The sequence below is a fragment of the Anopheles arabiensis genome, chromosome X (assembly GCF_016920715.1).
Source record: "Anopheles arabiensis isolate DONGOLA chromosome X, AaraD3, whole genome shotgun sequence".
NCBI lineage: Eukaryota > Metazoa > Arthropoda > Insecta > Diptera > Culicidae > Anopheles > Anopheles arabiensis.
This window is the reverse complement of record NC_053519.1, coordinates 23,839,558-23,852,062: the sequence shown is the minus strand read 5'-3', so window position 1 is coordinate 23,852,062 and position 12,505 is coordinate 23,839,558. Positions and strand designations below refer to the sequence as shown.

The 12,505-nt window shown below is 33.9% G+C and overlaps 1 long non-coding RNA gene across 1 annotated transcript; it reads right to left on the bottom strand.

Annotated features, from left to right (window-relative positions):
• Nucleotides 1-10,947: 10,947 nt before the first annotated feature.
• On the bottom strand, nucleotides 10,948-11,806 carry LOC120906749. The gene is made up of 2 exons (XR_005740153.1): nucleotides 11,667-11,806; nucleotides 10,948-11,602 (listed from the first exon to the last, which is right to left on the bottom strand). It is a non-coding gene; the product is annotated as an uncharacterized LOC120906749 (long non-coding RNA).
• Between the last annotated feature and the right edge of the window lie 699 nt (nucleotides 11,807-12,505).

Below are 12,505 nucleotides of genomic sequence, written 5' to 3'. Positions count from 1 at the left end.
CAATTAAGCTGTCAAAAGTTGTTGTTTCACTGCATAGATGCTTTTTTCACAAGCGCAATAAGATTCTTTCAAACGCTTAAGGTTTCGTTACAGGCATTACGAATTTTGAGAATATTTGATTGAAAGCGAATATTTGGGAATATTTGATTGAAATATTAATCATATATTATAGTAGCTGAGCCGACCTTGTTAATCGGGATATGTTTTGTTGGAGCAATGTTTTGTTGTAGGTGATCCAGCCGTTTTGGAAGGAGCGCGAAACATACACTATGACACAAGATTTATATATAAATAACGATAAATTTGACAGTTATCTACGGAACAACAAAACAATTTTTTAGGAAAAATGAATCATTTCGATTTTTTTTATAGAAAGTTTACTATGTTAGCTATAGAAAATGATCAAAACATCTGCCTTCACAATATATTACGACCTCTATTTGGGCCCGGATTGTTGCTGGACGATCTTTGAATATCTCCTTCAACTTCACCAAAAATAAAACAGACAAAAAGATTAAGTTCTGGGAAGTTGGAAGATCAAATGTGGTGAATTTCCCTCGTAGTAGTTTAGCATTTGGCAGCCTCGTGTTAATGTTTCGTGTTCTACCGCCACACATACGACCTACCATTGCACAGTGGAAGCAGACTGAGATGAAAATCAATTTTATCCTTTTATTTCATTGCCGGTAGTAATGTTGCTTAAAGTAGAAACTATTACTTAAGGAAGGGGAAAAATAGGCTTCTAAACTCCGTAGATTGCAAGGAATAACATTTCTAACTTGAAATATAATCGTAAGTAATATTTAAGATTAGGTTTAGACGTAAGTAAAGCACGACCTGTCATAAACCGTGAAATACTAATGTTACCACTTTAATTTTAATCACTTTGTGCGTTTTTACAGTATTACGACTTTGCTTTTTCGTGGTTTGATTTTACTTTTAAATTATTTGCAACTAATTTTGAAGACATATTGGTCTTTGCAAGGAGTTACGACAGGTAAATAATATTGCAAATTCACTCTTTTTTTAAAATAGATGATGCTTTAAATTTCTGTCGTAATATACGTATAGGGTAGCTAATTTATGGTAGCAGCACAAGAAAACTGTTAAAAAATCGTTAAACTATTGAAATGTAGCAAAATATGTAAAATTTCAATACAAATTATTCAAATCTACTAACAACATATTTTTATCCCGGTGTTTGTATTAGAGATTAGAAAAAAATCCAATGCACAGTGGAAGCAGCCCATACACTTTGCAGAAGCTTTTAGTAGCTATCTGAATAGAGCTTGAGGCCCTGATCATAAAAATACGGTGAAATCACGTCCCATTTGTCTAAAACGCACTTTATTCTCACACATTTTGCAGCACTTTTCCTGCATATTGGCTAGGAAAGCACAAATACGAGCACATTCCAACCGTTATGGATGTTATTCTTCTTAAAACTTTCACAAAACCTCCAATACACATTTCTTTTTCATTATGAATCGTTTTCGTGGTTTTCAGCGAACCCATAGCACACTCAATGATGTCCCGGCGCGTATCATCATAATGCATGTGATCTGTTTCCACAACACAGGCTGGTTAAACATATTTTATTAAATTGAAAAAAAAAAATCACCTGTTAGTAAACAACGTAAGTTTTCAATTGACGTATGGCTTGTGTTGATATGTCAAGTCAATCACTTATTATGAGACAAAACGTAAGTGTGAAATTTATCGTGTACATCGTTTATAAGAAGAATAAGTGGTCATACCTATCATAAAAAATGGGGATTTTCCGTGCAAAAACTATGAGCACTAGTGCATTTGAACAAATCTGAGCATGTGAAACATTACATTGCGCCTTTGAAAATAACACTAGCAAAGATAAACAACAACTTTTGACAGCAAAAATGAACCTTGAGTTACTGAAGTTCTTTTATTGATATTTGATTCTGACTTTTGAAATGGTATATTAGATGATACAAATATGTTTTAGCTTATACATATATTATTGGGTGCTCTATGAATATATCTTTCAACCCTTTTTCAAACCCAATCTTACAAGTCACAATCAAATATGAACAATAGATTTTCAGTTGCTCGATGTTCACTTGAACTGTTATAATTTGTTGATGCAGCGCACTACAGCTATTTGCACAGGTGCAATATGAATGCGTTAGTGCTCATAGCATCTTGCACGGAAAAAAATTATTTTACAATAATTTGGCTTCATTTGGTTTATATAATGGCAAAATATATACAAACAAAGTTTTAAGTCATATTATTTCAAATGTTTGGATTCACATTGGAATATGACCGGGTACACTCTTTAGTGCGTTTTTACAATCAATTTTAATTTAAATTAAGCAAAGTATTTATAAACAAACAAATAAGAAGAAAGTGCTCTAAAATAATTTGAAATGACGGTCATACTACCCGTATTTCATTCCAAATAATGTGTTTGTAATGGAATTTAGACCAAATATGCCCCCTAAAGCAAAACTTCATGTAATTGAACTGTCCAGTAGACATCGATTATGCGTACTGTTCAATTTTTCACTTAATGGTAAACTTAATAATTATTCCAAGAAAAAATAAACGCATTAACAACTATTTAGCAGGGTTCCATAAAAGTGTTTTAATGTGCTAAAAACAAAAGTGCCGAACATATTTAGCGTAAACAAAATAGAGTTTTTGAAAAATTGTAAATTTTAACGAGTGTGGCACTAATGTAGGGGAAGTCTGGTTTGGTTCGACACAATGGGTATGATCGACACCTTGCCGTTTTAGCATTCCGCAGTCCTGGGTATTGTGATTGTGACCTGCTGTTATGACAGCAGTTAATTTTTCACGACGTATCTTATACGTCCTGTGGTCTTGAAATAAATTCCAAAATCCCTGAATCAAATATGGCAACATTAAAACTCCTTTCAAAAATCAACATGAGGGTTCTTAAAATGTTTCACTACACTTATTTTTAAATTGTCCGAGCCCTTAGTAGCAGAATACGTCGATCGCCCTTTTGGCTGGAGCTATCAAACATCTTTTGTAATGCTTCGTAAGGGCCAGGGCCCGCATTTACGCATACATGGCGAACACCTCTATTTATGGAAACTTATTTTTGAAGCAGCACAATACGCACAACATATTTGATTTGCTACTGTACATATAAATGTATCTCAATCGAGCGGAAAGGCATCATCGCGAAATGCGTGGCTTCACAGCCAGTATATTGCGATGACATTACATACAAAAAATACATACAATACAGATGCAGAAATGAATGTTATTTGTATGAACACGTTTATTTATTTTTTAACGGAAGCCAAAATAAGGAGCAATTGTAATTGTCATTGGTGTTGTGTAAACCAAATGAATGGTGTTGATGATAGGGTAAGTTTACCAATTATGACTTTATTATGTCATCAAGATATCGATTTTACATCTTTAAAAATAAGTATTGGTTACATTTTTAAATGTTTTTATGTTTTTTTAAAGCCTGTAATGTGTAGAACACGAGAGTATTTTTTATTTTAACTCTGTGTTTATCAAAATAATAGAAAATTTTGATTATAATTTGCATCACAAGTTACCAATTAGTGTTCCTGCTATAGTGTTCCTAGCAATTCGCCATAGCTGTATCAATTGTGGTTTTAAACCAAAACTCGTGGATGTTTACTTCAAAAGTCAATTTGTGACATTGTTTTAGCTCAAATCAAGTACTAATTAGTTCACTGCAGATAAATAAGTAAGTGTTATTACCATTAAAAAATAAAATTAAAAGTTTCAAATCTCCGTTTTGTATCAGCAGCTGTAATATCCACGCTCAATTAATTGCACAATTGATGGTCCAAATCCTTCTAAAATGTAAGTCTCTTATTCTACTGATAACAAGCTTGTTTGAACTCATATCTCCTGACAATCTTTCGTATTCCTTCTCTTCGAAGCTATACCGAGCTATAGCGGAGGACACGAGCGACTTTCAGATTGCACTTTTTTGTACGAAAGCCATTAAAGACTGAGTTATTTTGATGACACATATTCGATTTTATACCATTTCATAAGAAAATGTTGCTTTAAACACATACTAACACTTAAGATTGCAAAAATAACTACGAGAGATCCGATTTGTTCAGTTGTAAACTACGCACTACGACCAAAACAAAAGTTGTCAACAAATCATTCATAGTATACTGCGATGTTTGGTGCACCGAAGATAAGTTGCACCAATTATGGACTTACAAAAAAAATGTAAATTATCGATGAAAGGTTGGTAAATTTTGATGTAAATACGTTAAATAGCTAATACTTTGCACCAAAACGATGATTTTAAGATAAAATTATCGTTAGGTGCTAGAAAATCGATAATATCCTACAGTGCAAAATTATCAAAATGGTAAGAGATGCGATAAATCTTGGCAACACATTTTAAAATGGTGATATTTAACAAACAGAAGTGACTAGCACGGAAAGAATGAAGTACAAATGCGATAAAATGATCATATTAAAAATAAAAATCCCTCTCTGGTTTCAGTATGCAAATTGACTGTTTTACAGCGAACGATTTGACTGTTTTGTGTACGTAATAGCCAAAATTGATGCCTTAGCCACAATTGGTACACTAACCCTAGTGGGAGTTATAAATTGTTTGTTTTTGGAAAAGTATTGATTCAAAAATATTTGAAGATTGAAATAAAAAAAAACTTTAAAGTGTGTATAGGGAAAATATTCGAAAAAAGGATGATTTTTAAAGAAACAATAGTTTGAACGAAGCAAGAATTGGCATTGAATAAAAATTGCAACAATAATTTTCACGTGCGTCGGAGTGGATTGAGACTAAAAAAATGTAAAAACGCATGGAAAGTGAAAAAAAAAACCGACAAACTGCTTAACACGTAGCGAAGGTAACAGTTGCTCGAAACAACGGGAAACGTTGAAACACACACACGCTCGCTCGCGTTTATATATATATATATATATATATATATATATATATATATATATATATATATATATATATATATATATATATATATATATATATATATATATATATATATATATATATATATATATATATATATATATATTTATTTATTTATTTATTTATTTATATATATATATATATATATATATATATATATATATAGTATAATACTCCCACACAAATAAACCTGAACGTTTCTTATTCTTTTTCGCTGTGTGCTTTTTCGCTTCTTTATATCTGCTTAACGTGCAAAGGGGATAGCAGCATTATTGTGCCTTTAGCTCTTCTTCTTCGGGGTTTGCGTGAACAAGGAAATATCTTTGCTTTTCTCACAATATAGCCACCGCCCGACAACTTTGCAAACAGCGCCTTAGAACCTCTACAGTTAAGAGTGGATTTTTCGTCCGTGTCTTTGTTGTTTACATATAGTTCACCCTGTCGCATGTTTTTTCCGCTACATGTTTCCTACGTTTTTCTTTCTCGGTTTTCCTTCTGTCTCCCATCCTAAAATAGACAATTTCTCTTTTTTAACGTAAATATGTATGAATGCAAAGTCCTCGCATTCTTATCTCATGTTCGCTAATCTTACTTTATTTGCCATTTATCTTGCCAAGCTTGCCAGTTTTTCATGTAAATATTCGATTTTCGACAATTTATTTCGTTTTAGGTAAGCGAAAAACTTACCGCATTCGATTCCCTTTTTGAAATAAGATGCATGTTGATCTCATCCGAGCATAAGAGTATTTTTCACGTACACTATCTTGCCTACTCTATTCCATAAGACTTATTTCAGCGCAATTGACAGAAAAAGGACACCGTACGCCTAGCTGGGAAACATTTTGCCTTTCCTCTTTGAATTTTCATCGCCATTTCTATCGACCGTACGTTGTTCTAACTCTCTCTCTTTTTCTGACCCTCAGCCTATCCATCTCGTTTTCTCTCTCTTTTATCTACGTGTCCCTCAGATACTCTTTATACCCTTCTCGTTTTTGCTAACTATATTCATTATATCTTATTTCACACAATTTTATGCATTAAAAATCCAAACCATTTAAAGCGCCTGATTTTTACCAGCCATATGGTTGCACGCGCCTTTGTCCAGGTCAAAACCAACATTTGTTACATCTTACCGTAGTTCCCAAACAGTAACCCCAATACTAACCTAACAGTAGGGGGTTTTTTCGTCCTCGGATGAAGGCCTTTCAAGTTTCCCATCCATCGTATTCGCTATATTCCCCTACGAAACTTTACCGAACGCTATGACAAGATGCATACACGCGCTGGAGGAGGTTTTTTTATACTACATTTAAAGCATGCTAGTTTTACATGGTCACTGATATCTTTTTCTGTTATTGTTATTTTATATCCTTCTCTCTTCAGCCACAGGCTTGTTGGCCAGAGTTCACCCTTCATATATTAATACACACCCTGTTTTACGACACAGGACCCTTACCAAGTTTTCAAGAACGCAGCAGACCACCGCAATCAACCAACAACACCAAACCCAAAACGAATACCGCAACCCAACTTGGATTGTTCACTGGTTCCTAGCAACGGTGTTTTTACAAAATATCCCCTATATTTATTTGCTTATTTTTATATTAATCCTAGTTTTACACTTAATGATCGCGTTTTTGAATGATTTTCAACATCCATCGAGTAAATTCCTTAAAGCAGTAGGGCAATTTGTGAGTGACTTAGTGGTTAATATAGCGGTTGCCTATATTTATACTTTAACCTAAAATCCAGTGAGAGAAAATACTACAAAAAAAGTTAACACTGCGGCATTACTACAAGCTATTACAACGTACACGTATGAATAATTAATCATAGATGGTTTGTTTTTTTACATTCCGAACACCTAAAATTTGCACATCAAACATGATCTATACATTGCGGTTTTTAAATTGTATGGTGAAATGTTTTGCTAAATATGTGACATGTTTGGTAATGTAAAAAATGTATATAATGTACAATGTTAATACTTCGATGGCAAATTAGAAAACGTATGTATGATATAAAAAGGTAATGAAAAATTCATGATCGTAAAATATTACTAATACGATAAAATAATTACTGAACGATGATTTTAAACATGATAAAATATATAATAGATGTAGTTAATAAAAAAAAAGTTTATAAGTATATATATATATACTCGGGTGATATATATATATATATATTATATATATCTATATATATATATATATATATATATATATATATATATATATATATATATATATATATATATATATATATATATATATATATATATATATATATATATATATATATTGTATATATATATATATATATATATATATATATATATATATATATATATATATATATATATATATATATATATATATATATATTCGTTGTATATATATATATATATATATATATATATATATATATATATATATATATATATATATATATATATATATATATATATATATATATATATATATATATATACATCCGTCCCCCGAGTTACGACCCCCTCGAGTTACAACGATTCGCAGATACGAAGATTTTGATTTTGACAGTGAAAAGTTGTCAGTGTGAAGAAATTGATGTATTTTTTTTTATTTCTGTGCTGAAAATCGTTATAAACACATTTCCAAAGATTCTACAACTAGCCGATCTTTGATATTTATATCGCGTAATTGACTTTCGGTGTAAAATTAATACATTATCAAACATTATTTCAAATAAAAATCACGATATCATAGATTTCGCCTCTTCAACTTCGGTTGTAAACTTAACATTGACAGATATTCGACGTACGACTATTTCGACTTACGCCCAAGGTGGATTTAAAAATATCAGGTGGTTGACTCTAGTGCATTTTGACAATTCGTCACTTGACGTAAGGTCCCCGGATTCAAACTTTGTTTACATTTATTAAATTTGTTAATATAATTTATCTACCCCATTTTTTCGATTAAATATTCTTTAAAAATATATTTTGGACTTCGTGAGTTCTTATTTAACATTAAAACCTGGATTAAAGTGTATTATTTTGTGTTATTCCGTGATTTTATTCTATAATTCATTGTGTTTTCGACATTTTTGATGATAAAAATTGAGAAAGCATTATTTTTTTCAATTTTCACATTAATTCCTCATTATCTACGAGCCGCATGGACAATTTACGTGAGATTAGAACGCTTAATTACATGATTTTAAATTTCTTGCATATACAAATCATCAAATCTTTTGTTAATTTATCTCATTTTATCGATAGAATCAATAGACACACAAAAATGCACATAATAACAAAGAAATCTGTTCTATTTGCTAAGCTTTGTGCGCGCAAATCATTGGTTAACCCTATTCCGGGCAACCGGCTACCCGGGTAGCCAAATCGATTTTGGTTGCTCATTTCTCTGATTCTAGGAATCCGACTGACTTGAAATTTGGAATATGTGTGTAATCCACAGCCATCTTTCACTGGAAATTTTTCGTAGAATTTTTTGATTATAATTAACCTGTTTTTTAGAATTAAATTTTTCAATACCAATAATCCAGGCAATGCGTAATCCAATATTGATGCAATATTCTGATGAAAATTAAACAAACTAATGCAGTTTCTATAACTGTTCATAGATTGGTTTAACTCGCTACCATTTTTTAGTTATAGCTTTTCAAAGTCGGCAGGATTTCTTAAAAAAATAATTACAAAATGTGAAAAATATTTTTTTAGTACTTTACAAAATATTTTCAGCTAAATGGCTCCAAAAGCTTTGAGAACTGTATGTTTCACGTATTGTATAAATTTTTCAGAATTTTTCTATGAGCGATAAAAAAGATAAAGGAGTTTTGATTTGAATAAAAACCGTTACATTATGACCCTTGCTGGTAGAAAGGCACCAACATCAAATAAACTTCACACTTATAGTTTTATTTCAGTGTCTTCACAATATAGAATCAACATAACTTACCAATAGAGACCATTTTATCAAGTTTTTGCATTTGTCGCAGATGTGCATTTTATAAAATTATTATGCCCACTGTATTGTAACGGTTTTTATTCAAATCAAAACTCCTTTATCTTTTTTATCGCTCATAGAAAAATTCTGAAAAATTTATACAATACGTGTAACATACAGTTCTCAAAGCTTTTAGAGCCATTTTGCTGTGAAAATGTTGTAAAGTACTGAAAAAAATATTTTTCACATTTTGTAATAATTTTCAAAAAAATCCAGTCAACTTTGAAAAACTATAACTAAAAAACGGTAGCGAGTTGAACCAATTTATGAACAGTTATAGAAACTGCATTAGTTTGTTTAATTTTCACCAGAATATTGCACCAATATTGGATTACGCATTCAAAAGTTATAAGCCTCCAAAGTCGCTGGCTACCCGGGTAGCCCGGTTGCCTGGAATATGATGTATTTTTGGTTGCCAGTGACAGGGTTAACGCAAGGTTATTAGACTCTATACAGGTTGTGACAAAAGCCTGTTTTGGCCGATTTCCAATAAAAAAATGAATGAAAAAATTTTGCCAGACAAATTGGAATGGTTTGTTTACAATTGGACTGGTTTGTTTAAAATTCGACTGGTTGCAACTGGATTGCAATCGTGCAATAGTACGATGTTTTAGGTTGAATTGTTAAATTATTGTAAATCTAATTTTAATTATATACTTTCTACTGGACTTGTGTCGAATTTGATTCGTAGTTTAGTGAAATGAAAAAGAAATAATTTTATTGTTTTATTTCTCATAGAGTTTCATCACACGAGTTTCCTTTCCGTCCAAGAACAGTCCTGTGATCTAGTGATGGGCGTTTCGGAGCGCACCAACCCGTTAGTCTGGAGCCGGCTCCGACTTTTTCCCGGAGCCGGCTTCGTACCAACGGCTCCGAAGCCAGCTCCGCTCCGACGACTCCGGAGCCGGCTCCGCTCCAACGGCTCCGCACCAATGGCTCTGCAGCCGGCTCCGGACTAACAGCTCTGCATTCACGGCTCCGTTCCAACGGCTGTGGAGCCGGCTTCGGGCGCACTGTTCTGGAGCCGGCGACGAATCAACGGCTCTGGACCAATGCCTCCGGACTAACGGTTCAATAGAGACAGCATTGTACAGCATTTTCTCGTGGAAGCTAACACACGATGTGATTGCAGTATTGATATGTATGACGTTGTGTAGCATTCGTTGGTCTCGCCTTTCGTAATATATTCAAAACTCATCGATTTTTTTTTGATAAATTATTCTAAGCATGACCTTCTCCGCTATTTACGGATTTCCTCGATTGAAACTTTATTGAAAAAGTTTGTTTGGAGCTGAGCCGGCTCCGGAGCCGTTGGTGCAGAGCCTGCTCCGAAACCGGCTTTGGAGCCGTGGGTGCGGAGCCGGCTCCAAAATTATCTGGACCGACTTCGGAGCAAATTACCGTTCCTTCTTAAAAGCAACTGCTATTCGTGATGGTTGAGGAGCCGTTTTTTCTGGCTGTTACTCTGTATACTGCTCGGTTACTCTGTGGCTATTACGCCACCACGCGGAAAAGCATACTAGCGTCATATACCACATATACTAGTATCTCTTCCCTCCTAACAGCAAAGCATGATGTACCCAGAACATAAATAACCAGCAACAGCGACTCCAGGGTCCAACAGGTCTGACACGCAGTCTGGATGCAAGTGACCACTTCATATTTCATCTCAGCCCACTACAGTATAAACTGTTACAACGAGTTTTTCGTAAAACGAGCATATTCAAATGCTCTACAAGTACCCTTCTTCACGAGGAAAATCTTGCATTACGATCCAAGGTGTGTCGTATGATAATATTTTTCATTTTTGATAGAGGCAGATAAACCCTATCCACATTATTTCATTTTTATGGTTATATGATAAAGAGTAGGAGAAAGAGATGAATATTAGGGTCACCGAGTAAAGCACTTATGAAGGGAGAGTTTTGGTTGAGCCGGGAAGTAAATGTTGAACGGTCCTGTTGTAACAAATATAATTAGGAAATAAACCATAAGTATATTTGTGCTTATGCATAGTGGTTATTTAAGTTATTGGCCGCGGTTCCATGTCGGTTCGTTGCAGTCGTCGTGTTCGAGACGATCGTCTATGCTGCCACTGTTGCCGTTTCAGTTCAAAGAAAACAAATGTTCATTCCGTTCTGGCTGCAGCCTTATTCCTGTGGGGGTCGATGATTCATGTCACCTTGGGTGTAGCTTAAGCAGTGTTTTAGTAAGGACGAGACCATGCCACACAAGCTTCTACTTTATCATCATCTCAGCACCGCAATTTCGAAGGAGGGATTCGCATCATCCCCGCTGCCGCAAGTTCGTCAGCGCCGTCGCGGTCCTAGCTCGGGTCAAGTGTAATAGCGGAACGAAAGTGATGCCGGTAGCATTTTTTGCACCACATCATCACAGGTTCCCTGACCAACATCGTTAAAAGGGTGTCATCACATCGATACTCTGTCACTGAATTATTCCGTGTCCGTTCCACTCCGAATAAAGGACGAGCTGTTATGCGCGAAGCAACATGGGATCTGGCCACTTCCCACACGAGGGGCAGCATCTGGAATAACCCAGTTTGGACACTGCTGCTGCTGCGCGGCATGAACCCTCGTCCACTGAAGCTGGGACTGCAATACCAAACCTGTAGAACAATTGCAACTGATGAGACAATCCGACGATATCCAGGGCATGTAAGCAAAACTGACTCAGCATTAACCAATCCAACATAGAAGTCATATTCTATAAATGATATAACGAGTTAGCATTTAGAATAAATGTAGCAGTAATTTCGTCTTCTGTTAACTTATTTATGTTGTTCATGCCAAGCAACAGCTGGCCTGCATCTATTTTGACAGACAAATTGTAAACAAGGTATCCATAATGGTGACCCTCTAAAACGCTCTGTCGTAACCTGTAAAGAGTCTAATAACCTTGGGTTAACGGTTCTAAAATGACGTAAAGTCATCCACCTTGGGCGTAAGCAAGGAGAATTAAAAATATCAGGTGGTGGATTAGGGCCTTTGGGGGGTCGCCATAGTTGAGGGACTTTACGTCAATTTAGAACCGTTAACCATTGGTTTCCGCACACAAAGCTTAGCAAATAGAACAGATTTCTTTGTTATTGCGAGCATTTTTGTATGTTTTTTGATTTTATCGAAAAAATGAGATATATTAAAAAAAGATTTGATGATTTGTTTATGCACAAAATTTAAAACCATTTGAGTAAGAGTTCTTATCTCACGTAAATTGTCCATGCGGCTCGTAGATAATGAGGAATTGATATGAAAATTTAAAAAAAATGATTATTTCTTAGTTTTTATTATTAAAAATGTCGAAAATTCAATGAATTATAGAATAAATTCACGGAATAACACAAAGTAACACACAATAATCTTTGTTTTAATATTGAATAAGAACTCGCAAAGTCCAAAATATATTTTTAAAGAATATTTAATCGAAAAAATGGGGTAGATAAATAATATGAACAAATTTAATAAATGTAAACAGAGTTTGAATCCTGGGGACCTTACGTCAAGTGACGAAT